The 27,051-nt window shown below is 37.3% G+C and overlaps 1 pseudogene; it reads right to left on the bottom strand.

Annotated features, from left to right (window-relative positions):
• LOC104859164 overlaps positions 1 to 22,503 on the bottom strand; it is a 64,853-nt pseudogene extending 42,350 nt beyond the window's left edge.
• Between the last annotated feature and the right edge of the window lie 4,548 nt (positions 22,504 to 27,051).

Raw genomic sequence — 27,051 nt, forward strand, 5'->3', positions numbered from 1 at the left:
CAATATCTAATACAGTACTTCTTCCTGACTTTGTCATTAATTTATGCCTATAATAGACACATTTTTTGCAGCATTAAATTCTTTCACCAAAAAATGCTATGTTTAGGGTGCCTATACATCCTAAATTGAGAAGATAGCTCCAGTTTATGCCATATATCCTGAAATAATGTTTATAGTCATTCTGTTATACCTCAAAAGTATCTCAGTTTGGACAATAAAGTAAATGGTCACTCTATTTAAATCTGCTCCTATATTTGCAATTTTCTCATACTTTCTCAATCTCTTCCTTATTAAGTACTTGTCACTTCTGTCTTCAATCCATAAAATGGCTTGGTTCATGTAATGGTCTACCAGGTAATAATATTATTCAGTGAATATATGCTGAGTTGAGTGTTGAAAAGTTTCTGAGAAGGACTGTATGAAATTAAAGCTTCATTTCATTTCTTTAAAAGCAGGGACTTTGCATAAAACACGCATAAATCAGAGTCATCCTGTGTCATCTTATTTCTGTCTTAAACAAACCACTATTCTATATTCAAGTAATTTATTGGAAAATATTCTTAAATGCTGTTTAATCTCCCTATCCAGATTCACTGCAGTGAATTTATGGCAGGCTTCAGAGTGCAATTAATGTACAGTTCTATCCCATCCCATCTTGTCACTGGCTGTGGCAATAATGCTTTTGGCAAGATGACAGGAGGAAAGAGGAGAGGCTTTGTTCTTAAGGAACATGCTAGCGATAAGTGAATTGGCGATATTTCAAATGACACTGGGAAGCTGTTTTATGGTACTAAAAATGTGGCCTTATCCCAACATCTTCGCTGAATCATTGCTATGCCTTATCTTCCTTGCTTCCCATGTTAAATTCAAAGAAATTGCTCTCAAGGCTCAAGAAGACGTGAGCCTACCAGGTCAAAAAACCATCACATATAAAGCTTGAAAATTGTGACCAAATGAAGAATGACCAGAACCCATAAAATTGCTTCTTTCTTTTTTACACTATTGATCTCTTTCTGTGGTTGAATAGCTGTATGAGATATGGATTGGTAAGCAGGGCTCAAGAGGCTCTATTCTAAATCAAGTTCAAGATTCCTTGGTGGTGATGTTCCTCCAGAGGTAGTGATCTGCTCCACAGATCCATTTGGCTAATGAGAGTATGGCCCGGGACTGAGTTTCCTTAACTCCATATCTAAATAGCTTATTTGGACCTGAATATATGAAGAGATAACTTTTTGGCCCTCTGTCTCACTGTCAGCCTAGTGGGTACAGTGGAAATCAGTGACCCATTTAATGGAGATGTGTAGTCTGGGTTCTAATGAGATCTGCTGTACCCATCCATGTGGACCAACGGCCCTGGAATGCCCTAAACATGATTCTCTTGACAAGTTTCCTACTGATAGCACTTTCTTCATCTGTCCACACACCGACTTGGAAAGCAGTCGTGGAGATATAAAGATTGGTGTTTCCTGTTCTGGGAAATTATGATGAGAGTAACACAATTAAGATGAGAGATATGAACAGAATTAAGATGGTTACCAAACACAGAATGGTTTACAGTCTTCATGTCTCACATTTTGTCATGAGACATTCTGGCAGGCTTACATTTTTGTAACATCTCTGTTAGAGAATATTTGAAATGCATTTTGAAAGAGACACTATGGTTAGACACCATCACTGTTTTGCTAGTCATCTTGGGTGTAGAAGTGGGAACCAGACCATTAAAATGGGAGAGAACTGAACGCATCCTGCTTGTGAACAAAATGCTTTTTGTTTTCCTCATCTGACTCTCAACTAGATATGTAATAGAATCAAGGGAGAAATTCTCAGAGCACTGCTCACAGGGTAAAAACATTTCAGAGTACCAAAGGAGAGCTGAGAAAAACGGGTTGGTAAATACTGTTGTTACTCAATGTTGTAAGTTAAATAAAAAGAAAAGGGAAGAAAAATGAGGCTTAGTTCATCCAGAAAATCCTTTAGACTTATATATGCTCTTAGAGCTTTGTACTTTTACTTAAAGATTTATTTCTAAAATCTACTCATAATTTTGAAGACCAGTAGGAATAAAGTCTTCACTGATTTATATATTTATTTGACAAATACCTCAAAACACCACTGCTTGATTATCAGTACAGATTCCAAGAAATCATTCTTTCACAAGAGCATGTGAATAGGCCCTGTTATAGACCCTTTTAGCTTTGAGGAAGAAGTAGCCATTTTTCTGAAGAGATCCAACTTGTTTCTTCAACGAACGCACCTGCTCACACACTGTGAGAGACCTCCGGCCTCAAACCATGGAGTCTTGGAGTCAGACTAAGGATAGAAGAGTCATGATCTCCCACAGTGCTATCAGGATGCAGCCTTTCTTCACAGCCTTGAAGAGGGCACTGGGCTGTGCCTGATCTGCTTCCACCTGGGCTCTTGGGGTTCTTTGGTAAATGAGGGGAAGCAATCTTGTCTTCATCTCAACTAAGCTCATTCTACTCTTCTTTGCCTTGTCTGGAAATGAACAGCCAGTGTAACTGACACTCATCACTGCTCATTCAAAAATTTGTAACTGGTTCCCTTTCTATGGAACAGTAGCACCATTAATTCTCAATGAATGACTCAGAGTTTGGATTTTTTAAGTTGCTCTTTTAGCCTTAAATTTAGAGTTCTGTTCCCAGAACAGCCTCTGACATTATATTCTATGGGAGAGATTGGAAAGGCTCTGAAACAGGGAATGCAGCCTTTTGGTCAAAACAAGGAGCTGTGAACTGCTTGTGGCTCCTAAGGATCAAGGGACAGTGCTTTGAGAAGTACATGGTGATGGTACAAGGAGGCTGTTATGAGGGAGATTCAGGGCGATAGCATTCAAGCCTTTTAGGCTACAATTTTTCAATAAAAAACTGATTTAAAGAAAGCTGAGGAGAGGATGTGAAGAGCTGTGTCTTCAGTGCTGAAAGAGCAATAACTTCTGATTCTAGGAGTGAGGATATCTCCTCTGAAATTCTGGATTCTTGGAACAGAGCTATAATCCAATTCTTGCTACTACAGACTATTCCATCGCTTCTCCTTCTCCTCCTATTCCTTTATGCTTTCCTCCTCTTCCTTTTCTTCTTCCTCCTTCCTCTTTAATGTAAACCCAGAGAGTTTTCTAGAAAAGAGAAAGTGGAAGCTGAGATTCACATGGAATTGGTGGCTCAAAAAAATAAATCTGCATAGAACTGTTGTTGTTGATACCTCTGTGTATGAGTCAGTGTTCTCTCAAGAAACAGAATGAATAGGATGCATTTATATGTAAAAAAGAAGTTATTGTATAATAAGAAATCACACATACAATGATGGAGACTGTAAGTTCAAATCTTCAGTGTGCACTGGCTGCCGATGTGCAGGTGAGGTCTGAAGGCTATCTATAGAAGAACCGCTTCTGACTCAGGAGGCTGTTTTTTTTTTTTTTTATCTCCTAAAGACTTTAACTGACTAGATAAAACACACTCACATTATGGGGGACAATCTGCTTGCTCAAAGCTTGTCCAAAAACACCTTCTATGTTGACAGATAAAATTAACCACCACACCCTCATGGCCTCAAACAAAAGGAAAACTTTCAGAGAGCGGTTGGTGTTAGCCAGAGATGGCTTTAGTGCCTGGATAACTTTGAAACACCAGGGTGAAGAGAGGGGATGGAGGCGTGGAGACAGGACACATGTGCCCAAGTGACACATCCCATGCGCAAATACTCAGTGTTACTGTGGGGTGCTCAGTGTTTGTGGAATACTCAGCTTTCACCTTGGGGGAAGACTTGGGAACCAGTTAATGAGACCAGTGCCAAACACAACTGCTTGTACCTGAGAAAAAGGATGAGCTTTAGCTCAGCTATTGCTCCATTCTTGAATTCTCAGGAGTTGGGAGGACAACAGGCAGAGATCTTAGACCTTAGCTGAAGACAGCTGGGGTGAATTCTTGACGAAGATCACCTCAGGTCACTTTGCAGTAGCTCAGAGGAAATATTCAATTTATGTAAATATATCAGACATGGGTTTCCCTTTATCCATCCATGATGACTGACCTTTAATGAATTAGAGAGAAATCCATTCCACATTGCCTGGATAAAGATGTAAGGCTGATGCATAAATCTTGACTTTAAGAAGAGGTAAATTCAAACCAGAGTTAGGAGCTTGGGCCTTTTGAGATCAACACAAGGATATTAATGACTCACAGTTACGTAATTACTTGAGTCTATTTATGTCTCAAAAACCCTAAATGTTATTTCCCTCACTCCCATTGAATCCTCTCTGATTCTCTGAGTTTGGAGTCTCAGTGAAACTCACTGCCTCTGATCTCTGTCCCCATCAGACTTCTTCATTGCATTTCATTGTTGGACAGAAGCCTTTGGATTCCTTTGCTCCTTTGTTTATTTGTGTTCATTTGGTGGAAGAATAACTCATTCATCTCTCCCTGAGCCAGGCTGATTGAAAAAAGAAATTCAGAACTGGCTTTCAGTCTGTTCCTTTTAAAACTGTCCCCTTCATCCCAATTTTCTCTCAAGAGATATGACCATTGTGGAAATTAAATTATAATTAGGGTCAAACACTTTGAAATAATGACCCCCAGACTGACCTCTCTGTCTGTACTCTTAAGAGTCTCCTGTTGGTGCACCCAGCGATGGGTTCTGGGCCATTTTAAACCTGTTTCCCAAATCGCCACCTGACACTTAACCGTTGCACAATGCTTTGCCTTAGTAAATGCATCTGTTATATGGTACAGCACTAAATGCTTTCCTGAAATCCAGATAAATTATGTCTGCTGATTTGGTAATGTGGCCCAAGAATTCAATTTAGGTGAATTTATCAGACATGGCCTTTCCTTTATCAATCCATGCTGACCGACCTTTAATAAATTAGAGAGAAATGCATTCCGTATTGGTGGATGCCCAAGCTGAGGGGAAGAGTAATCGGCACCGGATCTACAAACATGCCCCTGCCTAATTTCCTGCCCTTAATGTGCTCCAGTCTGTGACAGGGCCATGGTGGCTCAATGGAATTGCTCGAGACTGAAGAGCTAAGAGAGATGCGAGGCTGGAGAAAATGTGAGTTCCTTTGGGCATGAGAAGTGCAGAGAGAAGAGGGGCATGGTTTTGTCCTCTGGGTGGCTTTGCAAGGATTGGCTTCCATGGGAAGTGTTTGTGTAGCTTTGAGGCCAGTCTCTCCCCATCTTGGGCCTCAGTCTCCTCAGCTGTGAACTTAAGTTGCTGGGAGAAGTGATCTCTCAGGCCCTTTCAGCTCTAATAACTTTCAGCCACAGGGAAACAAAACAGGGAACAATTACTTGTACACCAAGGTCAAATGAGACTGGCATTAAGACTGGTCTGAAGCTCCACTGGGATCCCGAATGGGGTCAAACTAAGTAGGCCACAATTAAATGCATCCATTTCTGAACATCAGAGGGCTTAAGAAGCAAGCGACATTAAAACTTCTATTTATCCCATAAATCTTAAGAGGAAAAATAATCTTTGAAAAGTGTTCCAGAGGTGTTTTCTTTAATCACTGTTGAAACTCAGTGTACTTAATACATTGACACCTGCTGAGTTACAGAGAAAAATCTAAATTAACTAGTACCTAAACTTGGCAAGGTGACCGATGATAAAATGATCCTGTGGTGACTGGACTGGTACAATGGTAAATTGTACTCCTCCAAACTCACAGTCCCATTCAGACCCCATGAAGGATCTGAAAAGTCCTGCAAGAAAGGAATCCATTTGACTTTTTATAACCTGACACTTTGCAAATGCAGTTGATGTTGGATCCTGTTTTGTTTGCTTGTTTTTTTTCATTCAATACCTAATTATAATTGCTCAAAATTTGATAATCTAGAGAGCGTGTTTTGCAAAATGCTGGTCAAATCTTCCCAGAGGTCCTCCTGTCTGTTTGTGTGTCATGATGTTAAGGCTTATTTTTTAAAGTCTCTAAAGTGATCTTCAGGTTGTGCTCATCCTTGGTTCTCTTGAAAAGATATTTTCCAACTTGGTTCCACATTCTCCTCTTGGAAAAAATCTATAAAAACTTTCCCAGCATGACAGTCATTGCTTAAACTTCTATTGTTGTCCCTGAAACCTCTTCACATTTAAAGATATCCATAGGAACATAAGTAAATGGCCAGGTAAACATTTGTTCATTTAAAACCAAGAACTCTTTAATAAAATGTTTCCCATAGCCCTAACTTCCTCAGAGAAGCAGAGGATAGAGAGATGTCTCTGGAGTGATGACATGTAGAGGAGTCCTGGATACATTGTGTTTTGAAGTAGGTGAGCAGTAAAAATGCTGGCTGCGACCTGGGGATGCCAGGCTGGCAGGCGTTGCGTTGAGGCAGAAACACAACCCGGTGTTGCCTGGAGAAGGTGAGAGTGACTCTTTCAAGCTGGCCCTGGCATCTGCAATAATTGCTAACACACCACATTTTTCCTCGTTTCTTTTCACCCTCACCCCTGGTTCCTGCACACTTTATTTCTGAGTTATTAAAAATTACATCTTTTCTTATATTGATTCTTGACAGTTGCCAGCTGATCCCTAATTGTTTCCAGGTCTGAGGTTTAAAATTTACTGATTTCCTTTTTGATATTTTAATCATTCTCCGTCCCCTGCTCATTCTCCCTCCCACCGATTTGCCCTGTTTTCAGACTTTCTCAAACTTTAACTCTATTTTTTTCTTGTTAAACATTTTATTTTATATTCCAAAGAGCACAGGCAAGTCAAGTAGATGGGCACTGAAGTCACTGCTGGCTGGTCTTGAACAACTGCTGTTTAAAGATCTCCCCCAGGACACAACTGAGCTCAGCCTCCTCCGAACACCATTCTGCCACCCTTTCCTGAGTATTTGTGAGCACGGCTTTTCCTCTTGTGCTCCAGCCATGCTTGGAAGTGCAGTACCCCATTTTAGGAAATAAAAAGATAAATTATGGAATGGCATGCATATAATTAATCTATTTGGGACATTGAGGGAAGGATGGGTTTAGGTTGCTATGTACCAAAATAACTTTAACTCAGTAAAGCTGTAAGAATTGAGATGACAGTAAGCTAAAAGGGGTCAGGGAATGTGTGTTGGTTAATGTTATGTCCTCAGTGCCTGGCACAACTTGTGTCTAATACCAGGCACTAAGCGTTTGGTGAGTTAAGTATGGCTTTTATTCTTTTTCTCCATGATTCTGACCAACAACTAGACCGTGGGGCAAATTAAATAACATCTTGCAGGACACACCCATGTTTCTACTGAGTGACTTTCTCATGCTTAGCAATCTCCCTTTATGGTAAAAGAATATATTCCAGAAATGAATCATAAAACCTCCCTTTAAGAAGCATGCACAGGCACGATGCTTATATATTGGAATATACAGATACATATAGTATTTGAAAATGGAAAGAACCTTGGTGTCCATTGAGTTCAATGCTTGAATTTCATGGTGCCACAATGGAACACTTGGAAGTGAAATGATTCTTCCCAAAGGAGTCCTGGACTGTACATTATACTTGGACTAACATTCACTGAAGGTGCAAGTGCTAATTCCTTGGCGTCTCTGGTCTTTTCCTCACACAAGTAGAGTAGCCTTTTCCAATTCTGAAAAAAGTTCCCTTGCCACGGAAAGGCATATACTGGTAGGTGAAATTATCCAGAGCAGAATGAAAAACTTAAGGGCCATGGAAGGGACCCACTAGCACCTGTTACATAGGGTTTCAGTGGGGACAATAAGCAACTCTTCTGGAGAACATGACAAGCAGGATGACAGATGTGGGAGGGGAGTGGACAGTGCTGTTTCTCTGGTCTCAGAGTGGAAACTACAAAGCATGCATTGCCTCTGAAATTCAGAGGTTAGGGTGTGAGCACTCTGGGGAGTGTGACATGTGTAATGGGTTACAAAGACTGCTGAGGCTCCCTTCCTTGGACAATTCAAAGTCATCAGCATCGGTACAGGAAAGGGGGTATCCAGGCAGAAGAATATGAAGGAAGCTTTTGTGAGATCATTTCTGGTACTCTTAGGGACTCTCAGATTGCCTTGGAGAAGTTGCTGAAGTGGGTCTTAACATTCCACCAATAGGAGCACAACCAGTGAAGTTAGAGTTGCTATGATTCATATGGCTTCAGCTCTATACACAGACTCGTAGGGTCAAAAAACTTCAAATAGGAGATCAAATGGAGTGGAAGGTGAGGAGATGAAACTAAGTGCTACATGGGATCCACTGCTATCCAGACCAGGAGCAGGACCAAGAGCAGGAACAGGACTCAAAGAACAGATCGATTCATTGATTCCCAGTTCTTCATACATCCTTTTGTTAGAATTATATATCCATGCTCTTTGCCAAATAACTCCTTCCTCTCCCAAGAGGAGAAGTACATTTATTTTCCTGTCCCTTGACTTTGAGCTTGACAAACTTTGACCAATGTAGAAAGCAGAAGTTTAGATAGTGTGATTGGTTTGCCCTCTGTAATTGGTTTGTCTTCTTGAGCTTCTTGAAAACAGGCCATAAGTTAGCTGCTGGTCCCAGTAGGATGAGGGCCCTGTGGAGAATACTTGAACTCAATCCAGACCCTGGAGCCAACCCAACATCCTTCATCCTTCACACAGCTGCTCCACCACACTGTAGACTGGCCACACTGTAGTCGAGCTAGCAACTTCTGAGACTTGGAGATTTTTTTTTTGAGGTTGTTTGTTATGCAGCATAAACTAATACTTCAGAGGAATCAAGGGCAAAATTTATGCATGAGTTAAAGTGCATGGAAAAAGGAGAATCCTAAACCACATCATTGTACAGAGTGATCAAACTTTACTACCCCAAATCTTTGACAACATGATTATCAGAGGCTTGGAGAGGAATAAAGTTCAAATGAACTAGCACTATGAGTAGAAGTGGGTCAGAAATTTGAAAGAAAGGCAATGGGGCTTTGCAACACTTACAGCAATCAAAATAAACAGCTGTGAAACCAGAAAAAGGCAGTCAACAGCTCAGGGGTCTGCTGCTGGGATGCCTCAGCTTTGGTACATTTAATCTATCTCATTAACACAGCTTTTTGAGTTACAGTCCTTCAAAAGGATTTGGACTCTGCTTCTGTTGCAGTTGCCAGGGCCTAAAACTGTCAATTAGAAAACCATTTACCCAAGTAAACCCCTCCACTTGCTGTCAGGTGAAAGTTATTACTCCAACCTTCATTTTGGCCCTCTCTTTACACACAGATCCAAATTCTCCAAATCTCTTTCACTATCCAAATCACATTCCCACAGCGTGTTCCAGAGAGGAGTGATCTTTGAGGACGTGTGCTCTACAGGCGTGCAAAAGCTAGCCCACATGGTTTTGTGTCAGAATAGGTGTGACACAGTGGTTTGATTTGACGTGGAGCTGGGCAAACCTTTTCCGTGACTGCTTCTTTTGACTTAAAAAAAAACAAAAGCTTTTAGCTCTAGTTTCTTGTTTGAATAAAGTAAATTGAACTAAGCTGCCTATGCCTCCAGTCCCATTACCTTCGTGCATCTCATGGAAGAGTGATATGTAAGCTCACAGGTGATTTCTGAACATGACCCTTTCTGATCTGGGAGCATATGGAAAAAATGGCCCCTCCTACCATGTTTCTAAGAGATGTCACTGGCAGGACAAGGGAAGTTAGTATTTCCTCAGTGCTTCGGCCCATATTTTCTCATTGCATTTGCCCGGGACTCTTAGGAGGAGGGTCCATTAGTTCCACTTCACAGAGAAGAAAACCGAGGCTGGAGAGGTGATGTGGTGGGTCTGGGATTCTAAAACAAGTTTATCTTGTTTAAATGCCTATTTTTCCCTTCTTTAAGCCATGCAGTCTGGAGAGAGAGAAAGATACTATAGGAAAAGCTGCTGACATCTGTTCCTCTATTAGTTGTACGATAAATCCCTCCCCGTGAAGACTTGTCTGAGTATAGCAAACTCAGCCCACGCTTCCCATCTGAAAATGGATGAGCCACTGAACTAGAGAAGCACTTGGTAACGTCTCATACCAATACATGCACACATGCACAACCTCCCTCGCTACTGACATCCCTCACCAGAAAGTTGCCTCGGTCATAACTGACGAACACGTCATGGTCACTCGTGGTGTTGCACATCCTACAGGTTTGACAAATGTGCTATCACATCACAAATATCAGCAGTCACATTATCATAGACTGCTTTCACTGCTCCCCAAATCCTTGCCCTGCCTACGCATCCCTCCCACTTCCCTACTCACCTATAGAGGTCGCCGATCTTTCACTACTTCTGCAGTTTTTCCTTTTCCTGAGTGGGAACTAGTTGGGATTGAACAATATTAGCCTTGTCATATTGGCTTTTTTTTTTTTAGTTTATTGGTACATTTTTAGGTATACAGTACAGTTACTTTCATTATTGGGATCTTGTACCTTTACATGACAGGTCTTGGTTCTCATTTTTTCCCCTTATCCCTGCCCTCCCTTCATCCCCTTTTCTACTCCCCATTTACAAACACTTTATTTCCATTTTTTCATTTTCTCCTATTTTTTCTTTTACCTTATTACCTTTCCCCTACCCTTCCCACTTTCCCTATACCTTTAGCCCTTTTCTTCCTATCTCACATTGTCAGTTAGATCATTAAGATCTTATGTGCTATTATAGTTTGTTCACACTAGAGAAACTATTTGGCGTTTACACATGTGTGACTTATTTATTTCACTTAGGAGTATATCCCCAATATGTACCCATTTTCCTATGAGTGAATCTAATTTCTCTTTATTTATGGCTAAGTAGTATTCCATTTTATAGAAAAACCACATCTTCTTCACCCAGTTTTCAACTGATGGGCAGATGGGCTGTTTCCAAGTTTTAGCTATTACAAACTGTGCCACTATAAACATAGGTACACATATATCACTGTGGTATGATTCTTTTAATTCTTTTGGAAAGATACCCAGCAGAGCTATGGCTGGGTCAAATGGAACCTCTAGTCCCAGCTCTTTGAGGTGTCTCCATGTTGATTTCCATAGTGATTGCACCAGTCTGCACTCCCACCAACAATGCAGAAGGGTTCCTTTCGCCCCACAACCCCACCAACATTTGTTATTGTTTGATTTCTTGATAGCAGTCATTCTTTGTGGGGTGAGGTGGAATCTCAGTGTTGCTTTCATCTGCATCTGTCAAATGACCAGTAATGGGGAACATTTTTTCATATATTTACTTGAGATGCTTTTATTTCTTTGTCTGAGAAATGTCTGTTCATTTCAGACACCCATTTTTGAATCAGGTCTTTATTTTGGAGGGGCTGATTGTTGTGAGTTCTTTATATATTCTATATAAGAGGAACAGATGATAAAATTTTTTTCCCACATTGTAGGTTGTCTTTTAGTTCTATTGATGGTTTCTTTTGCAGTGCAGAAGCTTTTTAATAAGATGAAATCCCAGTTGTCAATTCTTTCTGTTAGTTCCCGTGCTACTGAGGATTTGTTCATAAAGTCTTTTCCTATGCCAATGTCATCAAGAGTTCTGCCTAACTTATCTTTCAGCAAGTTTAGTGTTTCTTTTTAAATATTTAGGTCTTTAATCCACTTGGATTTTAGTTTAGTGCATGGTGAAAGATAAGGGTCTAGTTTTAAACTTTGGCAGGTTGAAATCTAGTTTTTCCAACACCATTTATTAAAGAGACTATCTTGCCTCCAGTGAGGATGGTTTGCTTCTTGTCAAAGATGAGGTAGTTGAGTACATCTGGAGTTGTTTTTGTATCTTCCAGTCTGTTCCACTGATCTTCAGGTCTAAAGAGAACTACAGGCCAATCTCCTGAATGCATATAAATGCAAAAATCCTTAATAGGATGCTATAAAAAGAATACAGAGGATCATTAAGAAGATCATACATCCTGACCAAGTCAGATTTATACCAGGGATGCAAGGATGGTTCAACATAAATAAGTCAATAAATGTAATACACTATATTAACAGAGTCAAGGACAAAAAACATATGATCCTCTCAATAGATGCAGAAAAAGCATTTGACAAAATTCAACACCCATTCATGATAAAAACCCTGTAAAAATTTGAATAGATGGTCTATCTCTCAACTTAATAAAGGCTATCTGTGAAAAACCAACAGCCAACATCATATTAAAAGGCCAAAAACTGAAAGCCTTCGCATTAAAATCAGACACAAGACAAAGATGCCCACTATCACTACTCCTCTTCGATATAGTTCTGGAAACATTAGCCACAGCAATTAGACAAGAGAAAGAAATTAAAGCAATAAAGATAGGAAAGGAAAAAGTTAAACTGTCATTATTTGCTGATGATATGATACTTTACATTAAAGACCCAAAAAATTCCACCAAAAGACTTCTTGACTTAATTGACGCTTTTGGCAGAGTAGCTGGATATAAGGTCAACACTCAAAAATCAATAGCCTTCTTGTACACAAATAACAGACTCAATGAGAGAAAAATTAGGGAAACAATTCCCTTTATAATAGCATACAAAAAATAAAGTATCTAAGAATCAATCTAATGAAAGAAACAAAAGACCTCTACACTGGAAACTATAGCACTCTGAAAAAAGAGATCGAAGAGGATATAAGAAAATGGAAAGATCTCCCATGTTCCTGGGCAGGAAAAATCAACATAGTGAAAATGGCCATACTACCAAAACTGCTCTACAGATTCAATACAATGCTGATTGAAATTCCAACACTATATTTCACAGAACTAGAAAAAAGAATCCAAAAATTCATTTGGAACCATAAGAGACCTAGAATAACAAAAGCCATCCTAGGCAACAGACACATGGCAGCAGGTATAAGAATTCCCAATTTGAAACTATACTACAAAGCCACTGTGATAAAAACAGCATGTTACGGACAAAGAAACATTGGCTCTTTATTTTCCCATTAAGTATATTGCTACATTTGAAGCAAACAGTATGGATCTTTAATTCAGCAGTAGGTCTTTAAGTTTCCTCCATGTCATTTCATGACTTGATCGTTCATTTCTTCTTATCACTGAATGATATTTCATTGTCTGCAATACTGCAGTTTGTTTATCCATTCACCTACTGAAGGGCACCTTGGTTATTCCAAAATTGAGGAATTATAAATAAAGCTACTATAAATATACAAATGTGGGGTTTGCGTGCACAACGTATTTTTATTCCTCTGGGTGTATATCAAGTAGCATGATTGGAGGAGTATGTAGAATAAGAGAATGTCGGCCAGGGTTGTAGCTCAGTGGTGCCACACCTGCCTTGCAATTGCAAGATCCTGAGTTCAATTCATGGTACAAACAGCACAACACAACAAAACAAAATCCTAGGAGAGTGTTTAGTTTGGTTAAAAAAAAAAACTTTCCAAACCCTCTTCCAAACTGCGTGTACCATTTTGCATCTCTACCACTAATGAATGAGAGCTCCTGCTGCTCTCCATCTTCATCAGGATTTGGTGCAATTAGTCTTTTGGATTTTGTCCATTCTAATATGTACAAAGTGATATCACATCCTTTTAAACTGCATTTTCTCGGTGACTACAGTGTGGAGCATGTCTTTATATGCCATTTACCATCTGGGTATCTTCTCGGTGAGATGTCTCCTAAGATAGTGGCCTATTTTTAAATTGAAGTGTTTGTTCTTATTGTTGTTTTAAGAGTTCTTTGTGTATTGTGGATAACAGTTCTTATCAGATATGTATTTTGCAAATATTTTCTCATTATGTTTCTTGTTTTCTTGTTCTCTTGATATTGCATTTCTCAGAGCAGAAATTTTTAAGTTTATCCATTCTTTGTTTTCATGGATTATGCCTTTGATATTGTCTAGAAATCATCACTACACCCCATGTCATGTAGATTTTCTCCTCTGCTATCTTCTGGAAGTTTTTAGTTTTTCATTTCACATTTAGGCCTAGGATTCATTTTGAGTTTTAATTTTTGTCAAACAAAGTCTGTCTAAATTCATTATTTTGTATATGAATATCCAGTGGTTTCAACATCATTTGTGAAAACACTTTTACTTCATTATATTATTTTGGTTCCTTGTCAAAGATGAGTTGACTACATTATCTTGATCTATTCCTAGACACTCTATTCTCTTCTATGAATCTACTTGTCAATTCTTTTATCAATACTGGCTTTAGTTTTATAGCAAAGCTTGATGTTAGATGCTGTCAGTCTTCGAGTCTGGTTTTTCTCCTTCAATGCTGTGTCACCTATTTTGGATCTTTTGCCTCTCTGTATGAACTTTAAGATCAATTTGTTGATATTCACAAACTAATTTGCTAGGATTGGGATTGCATTGAATCTATACATCAAATTTGGAAGGATTAAGCTATTGACAGGGTTGATTATTCCTGCCCATGAAACACAAACTATTTATTTAGTTCTTCAATTTCTTTCATCAGAGTTTTATAGTTTTCTTCACATAGATCTCAACATTTTGTTAGGTTTATATGCATTTAGTTAGGGGGTGGTAATGTGTTTTTAACTTCAATTTTCACTTCTTCATTGCTGGTATTGAAAAAGAAGTTTGTTTTTGTTAGTTCTAAACTTTATACCTACAACTTTACTACAGTCACTTATTAATTCCTGAGGTTTTGTTGTTGTTGTTGTTGATTCTTTCAAATTTTCTACATAGATGATTATATCACCTAGGGACAAAGACAGCTTCATCTCTCTTTTCCAATTTGAGTGTATTTTATTCCCTTTTCTTATGTAACTGCATTGCTATATCTTTCAGTGCGGTGTTAAACAGCAGTGGTAGAAGGAGACATCTTTGCCTTGTTCCTGATCTCAGTGGAAAAGCTTTAAATTTCTCACCATTAAACACTATGTCATCTGTAGTTTTATTTTTATAAATATTCTTATTAAGTTGAATTCCCCACTGTTCCTAGTTTACTGAGATTTTTTAAAAAGATCGTAAATACGTATTTTGTCATCAAATACTTCTTCTGCATCTATTGATATAATCTTGTGATTTTCTGCTTTTAGCCCTTGAACTTGATAGATGATATTGATTTTCAAATGTTGTGTATGTGAAATAAATCCTGCTTGGTGATAGTACATAATTACATTTATGTGTTGTTAGATTTGATGTGCTAGTACTTTCTTTGTTGAGTAATTTTGCATCTATGTTTATAAGATATAATGGTCTGTAGTATTTGGATGCTTTTTGCCTGATTTTGTTACAAGGGAAATGCTGACCTCATATAATAATTTAGAAAATATTCCCTCTGCTTCTGTCTCCTGAAGATCCGAGGGAGTTGATATAATTTCTTCTTTAAATGCTTGACATAATTCACTAGCAAATCCATTTAATATTCTTCCTGTTTGGAAAGTTATTAATTATTGATTCCTTTCAGTTGTTATTAGAGGGAAGTTTTTAACTTGTATATTAGATTCCTCCATACTCACCCCCACTTAAAACCATGAAGACAATTCCCATATCACTTAGGGTCAAATCCAAGACCTTTTTACCCTCTAACTCATTTTCTACTGATTACTCATCGTTCATTCGGCACTTACCATTCTTTAGAGACTTATAGTTTTCAGAACCTGCCAAACTATGCTGCCTGAAAACCTTTTATCACTGTTGTTTTTTAGGTCTCGAACATTTTTACCCCAGATCCTTGCAGAGGAGTACTTCTCTTTGGAGACAGTTTCTTCCACCATGATGAACAGAGTAGAGCTTCCTGCTTGCTCTCTCTTAGTCAGTCTCAACCTCAGAATAAGATTTTATTTCTTCCATAGCTCTTATGACTCTCTGAATTACCATATTCATTCATTTACCGGCATACTTCTACATCATTTATCTCTTCTAGCTAGAGTACAGGTTACCAAGGGAGAGCTTTTGCCAAACTTGTTAATTGCTATATCCACAGTACATGTGACGGTGCTTAGAGAGTAGTCCTGATGTTAAACTGAAGAATGTGTTTGGATGTGGTTTATATTTAGCTGATTCTGTTATTTCTTTTAGATTTTAAAGCTGATTCCTGTTATCATCTGAACTAGACACATGACAATCATGCTTTTCAAAGTATTATGGAGTGTATGGGTTTTGCAAAACAAACTTGTGGACGTCAAGCTTTTCTTACCCGCTACCTGGAGCAGCTCTGGAGTCCCGTGAGGACATATCCTTAGCTGCCCTTTCCCACCATCACACCCCTTGTACCTAGCACAGTACCTGGCACACACATGCTAAGAGAATAAGAAAGAGACCAAAGACAAGCAGAATTCTTAATGGCCACTTAACATTAGTCAGGAGAGGAATTTTAAGGGAAAGAATAACGGGATTATAAATAGACGTGCAAGAATACAGTATCTATCTTTTATCTTTCAGTGCTTTCTTTTGTCTTCCACTTCATGATGCTGTGGGAAAATCACTCTGAATCAGGAGGGTCCACTCAGCTTAGAAGTCAATGCAAAGACAGTGAGGAGCCCACGAAGAGGAAACTTGGGCCAATTTCGTTGATCTGCCTCTGATCTAAGACAAGTTCTAATGGAATAAGAGGGGTTTTGAGAATCCCACATCATAGAAAACCAGAGAGAAGCCTATCTGGTGGACATTCTCATGGAACATCTTTCGTATTATACTTCCAAAAGCCTGGAGTTAGGGTTGGAGATTATATAAGAATTTAGGATTTGGAAGTAGCGGCCATAGCTCTTCATCTCTGTCCCTGGCAATGATAATACTTGACAACCACCAGTGTCAACTAACTAAAATACTCTTTCCCATAGAGAACGGACTTATCCGTTGTATTAATAAGTGAACAAATTCTTTTTTTTTTTTTTTTTTTTTACAGGGATTGAACTCGGGGACCTTGCCCTTGTGAGGCAGGCGGTGGCACCACTGAGCTAAATCCCAGGACTTCCATTGTATTTATTAGTAAATAGCATGGGATGAGAAGCAAAAGTTTAAAAAAACGTAATGGGAAATTGAGTGAATTAGCAATCTTTGAAGGAGGGGGTGGGGAGTCATTTCAAGGACAGAATGTGAAATAAGCTTTCAAATTCTATGATTTTTACTTAAAAAAAAGACCAATAAAAATTTATTTATGTGTTACTTCTTCTGTTTAAAAAAGCACATTTTATGAGGGAGAAAAGCTTTATATGGATTTTGATTGAAATGATTAAACTATCAAAATCTGGATAAATATATACAAGGATTGGGATAAGTTTACTTATAAACTATTAATTTTATCATACTCATATATTAGATGTAAAATAAAATAGAATCAAATGAACAGTAGTTTTCATCTAATATACCGAATATAACAGCGAACAATTGGAATGAATTACCACTAAATAAAAGAGTGGGTTAATTTAGAAACTACAGAAGATAAACTATAAAATCAAAGATAATTGAGCAATATCAGGGATTTAAAAAGATACAATATTAACAGAACATGCCAGTTCTTACTAGATTTGAAAAGGGATTTTTCACAGTATTGTGGCAGCTAAACCTCCAATAATCTCATGTGATAAGTTCATATTCAAACTGAAATATACAAGCTCTTGACTCTTTTTCTGGAATAGGTTGCTAAATATTTGGGAGTGAACATCAAAAGTATACAGAACAATTCAAGTGAAGTAGTAGACTGATAAGTGGGACGAGGGAAGATTTTCTATTACTGGACATACAGGTAAGAGTTGGACTGTAGTAATCTGCTAACGACAAAGCAAACTCTTGGAAGCATATTTTGACCAATGGACAATCTGTACTCTATAATTTTGTTGATAATGTATCATCTTGACTGTACCATAGCATTACTTAGTAGCTGAATGTGATATAGGTAGCAAGAGCTTGAGTTATATCCTAGTCTTAACTCCTGACCTCACTCTTGTTTCTCCATGTAGTCCAGTCAAAACAATATCCCAAAGATTAAAACATTGGAGGACTCACTCTTCTTATTTTCAAGTATATCACAAAGCTATAGTAATAAAAAGAAAACAGTATGATACTGACATGAGAACGCTCATGTAGAACATTGGAATAAAATAAAGAGTCAGAAATAAGCCAACATATCTATGGCCAATTGCTTTATTTTACAAGGTTGCAAATCTCTTCAATAAGTAAAGAATAATCTTTTAAACAGATGGTTTTGGGATAATAGATTCTTATACAAGAGAATAAAATTAGATCCCTACATCAGAGCATATGTAAAATTTTGACTAAAAATTGACCAACAGAATAAACACAAAGACTAAAGCCACAAATTTATTAGAAGAAAATAGGGATAAATCTTGACTGTGAATTTGGTAATAGGTTCTTAGGTAAGGTGCAAAAAGTGCAAAGAACAAAACTGGATTTTGTTCAAAGAAATAAATTGGATTTCGTAAAAAATTTTCAGCCTCGAAGGACATTATCAGAAAAGTAAAAAAAAAACCTACAAAATGGAAAAAATATTTTCAAATGACAAATATATTAAAAGTTAGATATCCAGAATATATAAATAACTCTTATAATTCAATAATAGAAAATCCAATTAAAATGGACAAAAGAGCCAGGATTTAGCTCAGTGGTTCCACTGCCTGCCTCACAAGCACAAGGTCCTCAGATCAATCCCCAGTACAAAAAAAAAAAAAAAAAAAAAGAAAAAAGGAACAAAAGAACTGAATTTCTTTTTTTTTTTTTCTCGTTGAGTTAATTGGTACTTTTTAGGTATACAGTACAGTTACATTCATCATTGGTATCTTGTACATTTATGTGACAGGTCTTGGTTCTCAGTTTTTCCCCATACCCCTGCTCTCTCTTCACCCCCTCCTCCCTTCCCTATTTACAAAAACTTTATTGCCAATTTTTTGTTTTCTCACATTTTTCTTTTCTCTTATTCCCTTTCCCTACCCTTCCCACTTCCCCTACACCTTTAGCCCTTTTCATCCTATTTCACATTGTCAATTATACCATTTGGATCTTATTTACACTTTTAATTTTTCACACCAGAAATACTATTCAGTATTTACACATGTGTGACTTATTTATTTCACTTAAGAGTATGGCCTCAATGTGCATCCATTTTCCTATGAATGACTGAATTTCTTGAAAGGAGACATAGAAATAGCCTACAAGAATTAGTCATTAGGGAAATGTTACTCAATATCACAATAACATAGTACTTCACACCCACTATGATGGCATTAGTAATAATAGTAAAGACAGAAAATAACACTTGATGGTGACAGTGTAGAAAAATCGGAACACACTTACATTGCTACTGGAAATATGGAGTGATTCATCCATTATGGGAAACATTTTGGTGGTTCCTCAAAACATTAAAACAGAATCCCCAGATTATTCTATAATTCTACTCCTAATGGACACCTTCAAAGAATTGAAAACAGGTATTCAAAGAGATGGTTGTTTTCAAAGAAATAGTTTTATGTGAAAGTTATCAAATCACTGTGTGCAACAGACAGAGGGTAGAAACAACCCAAATATCCATAGGTGGGAGAATAAACAAAGTGTGGCAAACAGGAATGAAGTACTGATCCATGTCACGATGTGTCAGTAACCTCAGAAGCTATTATGATGTAGAAGAAGCCAGACACAAAAGTCTAATATTGTATGATTTCATTTATATGAAATATCCAGAAATATATAAAATTCTACAGGCAAAAAGCAGACTAAGTTACCAGAGACTGGGGCCAGAGGAGAGAGTGGGGAGAGAATGCATGAGAATGTGGGGTTTTCTTTTTGGGGCGATGAAGCTATTTTGGAGCTATTCAGATGTGTTGGTTGCACAACATTAGGAAGATACTAAATGCCACTGAATCTTATAAAGCAGTTAACTATGCGTTGTGTGGATTTCACCTAGAAAAAAAAGATAAAATAAAAACAGGCTGGGTGTCAAATATAGCCCACAGGTCAGAGTGTACCTGTCTTTCCTTCAGATACAGTAGGGGATAAAAAAAGAAATAGTTTATCTCTTTCCTATTCCCTGGGACTTTGCAGCCTTAGCAGGATGCCTCGCATTGCTCATCAAAGTACAGAAGAATAAACAGTCATACAAATGAATAGAAATGAAAATGATGCAAATAGGGCATAAAATTGCTAAGGGAGCAGGAAGTGAGCAAATCATTCCTGGCGGCTGTGGAAGTCTGGAAGAGATGGATTAATTAATTTCAGTAATCCAGTCATTTACTCGCTCACGGTGTTCGAATTAGATTTAGAGCTCGGGATAAGAGACAGATTGCAAATGGCAGCAGCAAGAGATACTTCGTGACTGTGCAAAACTCATGGAGCTAAGGACAGAAGCTTGTTTGAGAACAGTGGTACAGGGGATGGAGGGGGAAAGCGAGGGGACGGTAGATGATGAAGAAGGCAATTGATTTTGGAGGTCAAGGAAGAATGATGAACATCAATTCAAAATCAGAGGACGATCTGGGTGTTTATTTTGTTTCTGACTTGCGCATGTTCCTATTTCATTCTATCTTATTTTTATTTTTACACATATGTTATTTATACCTTCTACTTAGAAAAATAGGTCTCAGAACCTCTTGTACTTCTTTTCTATGACTAGCTGGTCTCTGCCTCCAAACATTTGCCTAGCCAACTGCAGCAAGAATTAGATTAATTGTAATAATTATTTAAGGTGATTAAAATAAATATATTCTTTTGGATTTGGCTGGGTGCCTTTTTTCCCCCTAATTTGTACATTGTCAACCCACCAGGAGCATCACATTTACAATTCTCAACAATCCGATAAATCACAAATTGAAAGAGCAACCAATCTCTTGGGTGCTCTGCTTCTGCCTTATTTCTAGCCACAGATCTGTCCTTTTACTTACTGTTGTGAGCCTGGTGTTTTATCTAACAAGGTACTTTACCCAGAGTCCAAGATCTGAGCTAATGATCTCTGAGATGTTACCAAAACCTTTTCGGAATTCCAAGTACATAGCGTCAGTCTTTCCATGGTCACTATGGGAACTATAGCCTAGAAAAATCCAGTCACTTATTTCAGTATGAGCTATCCCTTATAAAACTAAATTGGCCATTTCTAATAAACTTAAGTTTTTAAAATTGTTCCCTTACTAAATCGTTGGTAATTGTATTCATTAATATTCTTACCATGACCAATAGCACAATTAATATGAAACCAAGTCAAATATCAAGACGGCTCTGGTGAAGTGGGAAACTTTTGGACTTGAAATTAGGACATCTGCTATTACAATAGATGCTGCCTGTTATTTCCTTGACTTGGTGCAAATCACATTACCTTTCTGAGCCTCAGTTTCTTCAAGTGTAATATGGGCTAATACACCTACCTCAACAAAACCCTTGGTAAGATTGACAAAATGAGAGATAATTAGCCCACAGAAGTTAAAAAACATAAATCCATTATTGTAATTATGTCTCCCACTAATTTTCTGCCCCTGTGATTGATTCATATAAAGCTGATTACAATTAGGTAAAGAAATCAATAGATAATTTCTTAACTTAATGAACTATAACTTCTGAACTCTTCTACCACAAATATTCATCAGAGCTAGTAAATTGCTAAGTCACAAAGCTACTTTTAAATTTTCTCTTCTTTTGTCTTAATACATCTCTTCTTTGGGACTGATATTGACTGATAGATATGTGTGCAATGGAGACAAAGAATATAGAGATATTTTGCAAAGTGAATTCTCAGTCCCAGACACTTGCAAATTAAATGTATTTCAACTTCCTGTTTATATTTATTCACTACAGTTCAGAAAAATCAAATAAGAACTCAGAGCAATTCACTGTAGCATAAAGCTAGCACACATCCATGTACAGAAGGGAGGAAAGTAGTTCAGCTCACTGGTTCACCCATCAAACTCCCTCTCTGTAAATATTCATCTCTCCACAGCTATGAGGTTACTGACGAACTATTTAGGGTTCTAGTCAACTTGTGTCACTCTGAATTTCTATATTTATTCTTCTTTGATTTGTTATATGTATAGGAAATCCTACCTACTTTGGTAAAAGAATGAGATTTCTTCCTCCAATAACTGCCGCCAATCAACATCTGGGTCTGATTAACATTGCTATGATTTTTGATGTTAAGGCAGCTTCCTTCTGGTGTGGAGACTCAGGTTTATCCACTTTAAAATATCACACTCCTTCCTGGGCCTGTGTGCAGGTTATACATTTAGTTCCAGCAGTTTGGAGTTAGTGAAACAGAGGCATTTTCAATAGCTAACTAGTATAAACTTATTTACATCTGTTTTATTTTATGCATCTCTTACAGTCATACTCTTACACTAGCTCTCTGTGATGATTATCTTCTTGTATTAGTCAGGGAAGTCGAGTAAAAAAAAAACACCTCTTTACTCTCCTGATTGTATGAGATACCTGACCCAAGAATTCCATCCAAAGCTTTGGTCGTTACTTAGGACGCTCTGTGATATTACAGACTACACAGGCTTCTTTGCATATTATCGCAGTCGCTAACAAAACTACAGCACCTCATCCTCTATAATTCCAACTCTGGTGCCTGCAGGCAGGGATGTGCTGATAAATATTTAACAATTTGTTCACCACAAGAAAAAGCCATGCTTCATAGCGAACACGCATTTCCGTGGTATAACTGCTCCTACTACCTATGAACTAACTGGAGGTGGAGTTTGGAAAGGGATGAGCAGTGCAGTAAGCCAGGGAGAAAGGGATACAGCCATAGTTTTTATAATAACCACTCATATTTAAGCGGGATTCCTGCTCGGGAGCTTGTAAGAGATGGATAAAACAAAAGAGGTATGAAGAGGCCTGTGTCAGCTATTGAAAATGCCTCAACTTTTTGCCCCTTTTTGCTATAGGAAAGATCAATTCATAGCGGATGTTAATTTAGGAGCTAAACTTTTATCATTTCTTCCCTTCTTTCAGCCTCATTTCCCATTCCTTTCCCCACACTCAACCTATACGAAGAGTGTACCATTGCATTCACAATAGTCTAAATGCTTTACTTCACGGCTCACTGGACTTTCAGGAGCAAATCCCAGTGGTTTTGATGCCCTTCTGCCTGAAGAATAACTCAACTTCAAAATATGGCTGCGGATTTGTGGTGGCACTTTGTTCCTAACTATTCATCCATACATCTACTTCATAAGAAATTGCTGCGCTCCTATCATGTCACAGAACTGACCTTCCTATTGCATTAGTTCTTGTGAGAGCAATCGAAACCCCAAATAACTACAAGGGCTCAAGTTTTTATTTGTACACATAAGTGTGATACAGACAACATAATGTACACGTTAGCATAAAGTAACACACTCTTCTCTTTCTTTGGAAAGATTTTTCTCTATTCTGAGAACAAGCATTTAATATATTTTTTATAGCTCAGTATATTTTCTTGCTTCTGTCTCCAGGTGTGTGGTAGACTGGTAGGTTCCACAATAAGAAATGGCCACATATAGTTTTTAAATCATATTTTTAAAAATTCTCAGCTGTGGGAGAAATAAAGATTAGATGATCTAAAGTTTAAAAGCAGAAGACATTTCCTAGTCTGGGAAAATTTGGTGATTATAGTTTGTGCTCATCATGACTGGGATTGGTCTTTGCCTACAGAGTGTATCTCTGTTGGAGGAGAAGAGAAGTTAGTAAAGATTTCATGACTCTTAAAGACTGAGGTAACAATTGAAGCCTCTCTCCTATCTAGTCATCTTGTTCATAAAGGGAGGAGATGGGAGGGCAAGAAAGTCTGAAATTAAAGGGCTGACTAACCCTTTAATCTCGGGCAGGAGTTGATGCTATAGCCTTTTTTTTTTTTTCCACTGGGGATCAAACTTGGGTCCTTGTGCTTGTGAGGCAGGAGGCAGAACCACTGAGATAAATCCTCAGCCCAATGCTATAGTCTTGATGCCAAAATTCTTCTCTAGAAAAATCTCAGTATTTTCTCTTAAGGATTTTCAACTTTCTGAATGAGGCATTGCCTTTACTGAAAGTCACTTGATTGTAGATGTTAATCACACCCACAAAATATCTTCAAAATTACCCCTACGTTAGTGTTTGATTAAACTGATGTAAAAATAACCATCAGGGATGGAAATTTTAAAAGCTTCATAAAAAGAGTAAAATCACCCTCTATTGAATACTTTTAGGGAAAAGGACCATATAGGGTCATGCTGGGAATTAGAATTAGCCTGAAGCCAATTCTGCAACTCAGTACCATCCTAGCTTAGCTCTGTTTGGAAGAAAGTGACCAGCCTTTCAGCTTTCTCCTCTAAGGGAGGAAAAAGGGAGTCTTCTTGGTAGAAAATAGCATTATCTAGACCTCTACAGTATTTTCATATGAAAGTCTGGCATACTTTAAAATATTTTTTGTGAGAAATATGAAAATATGGTTAATAATCCACAAATATTTCAGCTACTGGTTTTAGCATATAAAGATTTTAATATAGTTAGGTCAATCACTGATAAGCAAACTCAGAATGATACAAAAAATCAGAATTAGACAGTTGACAAGAATAGCTTTTTGATGCATTTGGAATACTGATTCAAAAATTACATTTTTTCAAATTCACATGAACTGTTTACAAAAATTGACCATATCCTGGTCATTATTAAAGTCTCAAAAAAATTTCAAAGATTGATATTATATGGAATATGCTCTGGCCATAATCAAGAAAAAGAAACAGTAACAAAAAGGCAATTAGAAAATTTTCAATTACTTGAAAACTAAATAGCAAATTTATAAATGATTCACATGACAAAAAGAAATCAAATTAAATATTTTAAACCAATAGATACTACATATTAAAACTTGCAGCATTCAGTTAATGCACTGCTTAGAGTTACCTGAAATAGAGGGAAATAAATAAAATCAAGCAATCAATGACTTAACTTTCCATCTCAGGAAATGAGTAAAAATTGCATCAATCCAAACCCAGGAAGAAGTAGAAATTCATAATGAAGATTGGAGATAAATCAGTGAAATTTTAAATATACACATACAAGAGAAAATTGTCAAAAGAATGTGGGCTGTTTGCATGTGTGGAAATACCACACTGAATGCCATTCACATGTGCAATTAATACAAGCTAATCAAAAATAAAATGCAAACCAAAACTTAAAAGTTAGCTCCTCAAAAAGATTTATAAAATGAATAAATCTCTAGCAAAACTGATCAGGAAATAAAAATAATGATCAGGATTGAAAAGGGGAATACTACTATAGATCCTATAGACACTGAATAATAGTAAAAGAGTATTATGAAATACTTTATAACAATGCATGTAATTTGATAAAATGTACAAATTGTTCAAATAAATATTATTTATCCCAGGGCCGGGGATTTAGCTAAGTGGTTCTGCAGCCTGCCTCACAAGTGTGAGGACCTGAGTTCGACCCCCAGTACAAAAAAAAAAAATATGTATATATAAAATTTATCCCAATTGACAAAAGAATGAAAAAAAGTCTGAATAGATTAAGATAAGGTCTGTTTAAGAAATGAAATTAAGTATTAAAAGTCTCATAAATATAAGTGCACAAAAATTTTAAACAAAATGTTAGAGAACTAGGACCAGTGATATATAAAAGGCTAATATAATATGACCAGTTTATTTTATTCTAAGTATGGAAGGTAGATTTAACATTAGAAAAGACAGCCAATGCTGTCTACTACATAGTAAGAGAAAAGTAGCAGATCATTTCAATTGAATAAGAGGTATCATTTGACAAAAGTTGATACCTGTTTATGATGAAAATATATAATAAGGGAGAAATAGAAGGTAACTCCTTTAATGAAATGAAGAATCTCCAAAGATTATGATACCTCTTATTCAGTGGTAAAATGCTAAAGATTTGTTCCTTGGGATCAGAAATATGTTCTATATTATTTTTTTAAATGAGACATAAAATGAGGCTAAGGTAACATATATATTAGAACCCAGAATGGTAGGTACTTTCTGGATAAAGAGAACCACGAGGCATTTTCTAGAGTGCTGGCAATGTTCTAGCTCTTGATCTGGTCAATATGTTTATACTTACCGTTTGAACATTTAATTGCTCTATTCGCTTATAGTACATGTAATTTTCTGTATATTTATGATATGTCAATAAGAAATTAATTTCTGATGAAATGTAAAAATTCAATTTGGGTTTCCAATAACTGGCGCTTTCTCATCAGATAATTAATTGGATTCTTTGACAGTGAGAAAGTTGTTTTTTTATCATCTTGAGCATGTGCTTGCTTTGGTAGCACATATTTTATCTTATTGAGCAAATTTTAGGGGAAGGGGAAATGAAAAGGATGACGATGCATTATGTATAGGTACCGATTTCCCATGATATATATATTTATTTTGCATTGCAGACATATATAATTTTATAAGGTAGGAGATCTAAACGTGAAAGAAAGGAGCTGAATGATGGGCATTTTTGGATCTATTTAGAGAATGAGTTTCCTAGACAATACTTAGACACTAGACAGGTCTATCATAAGTTTCTCCATAGCTAAGTGAGTTTACCCAGCATCCTTTCCAAGTCTCAGCAGTGTAATCCTATTTCACTGTCCTCGTGTGTGCAGCTGTTCAGCAACTCTCCAAGGGAAGGCCTGCTCAGTCACATAGGTATACTTCTAACTGTGCTGTCCTTAATGGGTTGAAAGGCAGATGAAAAGAGCAAGTCTCTCAGGGCTCAAACCATACTTTGGGTTGTGGCAGGAATGGAAGTACACAATAGTCTGCTGTGTCCTCTGTGCAAAAAGCACGGTACTAGGATCCGCCACACTAACAGCCATATGCCAAGGGTGATAACTCTTAAAGCTGTTATCCAAAAAGTATTCTCCATGGACGTTGAACATCTGCTCTCTAGACCTAAACAAAGAAGTTCCTCTCCAAATTTGTGTTTTAGCATATATTCAGGAACTCCCACGGCTTTGCAAATGCCCAGTGAGTCCAGTGTTGTGTCTGCATTTTTGCCATGTTTGTCACTGACTTCTTCTTTCCTTAGGATGAAAATCCACTCAGCCAGTTTTAACAAAAGAAATTGCTTTTCGTCTCATCCTTATTCTTCCAAGACATTCTGTTGGACTTAATCCAGTTTAGAGTCTTCTCTACCTTTTCTGATCTCTGAAAGCAGAGAGGAGTGATGTCCAGCTTACAGATGGCTGTATATATATATATATAT

The sequence above is a fragment of the Fukomys damarensis genome, unplaced genomic scaffold, assembly GCF_012274545.1.
Source record: "Fukomys damarensis isolate Sample0158 unplaced genomic scaffold, DMR_v1.0_HiC HiC_scaffold_5, whole genome shotgun sequence".
NCBI classification, from domain to species: domain Eukaryota; kingdom Metazoa; phylum Chordata; class Mammalia; order Rodentia; family Bathyergidae; genus Fukomys; species Fukomys damarensis.